Raw genomic sequence first — 2,607 nt, 5'->3', positions numbered from 1 at the left:
CCGGACAGCTTCGGAAACCTTGCACTAAAGACGCAGTTGCAGCCCAGCCGAGCAGCCACACGAGGGAGCCATTTATCACATACAAATGATGTTTATAAACGTTACAAAGGAAGACTGGCGTACTGCATGCTACGCACTACACACTACATACTGCTTACTACATAAAAAAAAGTACATTATGATAGTGATGACAAATGCAGTACATGTGATTTTTTTCTGATGAAATGCATGGATGACCTGCGACATTTGTCACAAAAGTGTGAAGAGTAAAATGTGTTCATCACATTGTGAGGTCAAGGGCATTGCATTGTGCTCTGGATGCACGCTGCACATTTTGAATCATAACAGGTCATCTGGGAATTGTATGCATACATAAAATTAAAATACTGTACACTCGGGAATGCATGAGTTAATTTATTTTCTATTTTATTTCTGTGAAGCACAAATATTCAGTGTAATCTTTCAGTTAATACAAATGCATAAAAACGGCATGTACATGAATTATGCAAAATAGATGAAGTATAGCATGTCACACACTGTTTTTATACATATAATGCTGTGCTATTTTGTGAAGTATAATGGTACTGCCATCTGTTGCCTTTATCATTTTGTAAGTATAACATTTGCAACTGTATGTCTTGAATGTCCCTGTATAAAATGTGTTATATATTATATTATATATATATATATATATTTTTTTACATGTATCATGATGGTACCATGCAATTCTATGAAGTACCGTGGTACTACCATCTAATGCCACACTGTTATGTTGTAAAGGTAAACTTTGCATTTATATATTTTGTATTACGTTTTTTGCATACGTTTACAATTTGTTATATCATTTTATTTTACTTTATTAAAAGTTTGGCCTCTTTTAAACTTTGCAATTATATATGTTGAATTAAAAAATGTATATATATATATATATATATATAATATTAAAATACATATAAGAAGTTTATAATATATAATTGTATTTATTTATACAATTAGATACAATTATAAATTATATTCTTGAATTCTGGCACCATATGGGTTACATTTGTTATGTATTATATCATTTTATATTATGGGTTATATAGTAATTTAAAACGTTTTTTGTCTGTGAAACAGAAGTTAAATGTATCCAGAATAGTTATCATAGTTTTTAAGATTCATGTTATTAAGAAGTTTTCATGTTATTAGATTTTTAACAAATAATTAAAGTTTTGCCCCACAGGTGGAGTAAAACGTCTTCAGTCTGACAAAGCAATTTGCTTTATACATTTACAGCAAAATCAGAGTACAGGCAGTTTTAGCTTAAAATCAAAAAGCTTAAAATAATCAATAATTATGAATTATAACAGCCTATTTAAAATATATATATTGTTAGCTGATGCTAACTTAAGGTAACTTTTAAATATAAAGTCCACATATTTTTATTCAACCAACTAGAAAGCATTTGATGGAAAAACAGAGGATTTGATGTTCAGAACAGGGTAGCTACAGTAATTAAGCCACGCCCCCCGCAGGCGTGTTACCCCACAGACTAGGTTTGGGAGAAAAAATAAATAAATTATGTCATTCTGAAAATATAATTGTATTTTTTCTTAAATAGCACGTACTCCTTATCTACAGGCCTTACTGTTCTCATACCTTAATTAACTGTGATGTTCTACAAAACAGCCAGCTTTAAAACCCGTTTCCTCTCATCAGGAGCATCAGCGGTGTGAGCTTCTACATCACTCTTCTCATCGCATAGTTACAACAAAAACTCATCTTGACTTTATCTAGTGGTTATTTTGGGAAAAACAGTACGGGGCCGTTTCCCCACTCTACCCTATAATTATACATTCATTTAAAATAAAACGATTAATATACATTTTTTTTATATTATCAAATGTTATATTTTAATTTAGTCGGTATGATTATGGTTTAGTGCGATCAGGTGTTGAGAGTTTGGATCTCTGCCTGTTCTCTTGCGCTGTGTTGAGTAAACACACTCTTTCCTAACCCTGTGGCCAGATTTCAGGTCAGGGACCGCAGATTTCCCCACTGCTATACGGAATCAGGTTACAACACACAAACATCAACAGTTGTGTGAATTAATGAATGCTCTTGCTCTAGTGCAGTGTTTCCCAACCGGGGTGCCATCTGTCGAGAACAGGGGTGCCGTGTAAAAAAAATCATTTTTTTATGTTTTTAAATTGCTAAAATTTTCAAAAAAGCATCTATTATATAATATCCATTTCTGATGCACCGAAGTTTTGGCTGCCGAAAATGTGTTCACCGCTCAGGTTTCACTTTCACGTGGTGTGACGCTCTGCGTGTTATCCCGCTCTATGTGTGCGCTCCGCTCAGTCGCTCCACTCATATACCGTTCATGCTCATCAGAACAGCAAAGTCCACTCAAACATTGAGCCGACGGGAAACAAGGATGTAGTACAGTATTGTTTCTGTCTGCAATAGCCCTACTGTGTTGTAACATGGTGTGGTATATGGGCATCTCTGGTAACGCTGGCCTCTCATTCATTGATCTGCTAACCGCATGTTATGCTCATGTGTTCTGATAATAATAGCTTTCTAGGACTAAACGTTATTTGGATAATTGGTAAAAAAAAAAAA

Source organism: Sinocyclocheilus grahami, unplaced genomic scaffold (genome assembly GCF_001515645.1).
Source record: "Sinocyclocheilus grahami isolate Dianchi unplaced genomic scaffold, SAMN03320097.WGS_v1.1 scaffold721.1, whole genome shotgun sequence".
NCBI lineage: Eukaryota > Metazoa > Chordata > Actinopteri > Cypriniformes > Cyprinidae > Sinocyclocheilus > Sinocyclocheilus grahami.
This window is presented reverse-complemented; position numbering follows the sequence as displayed.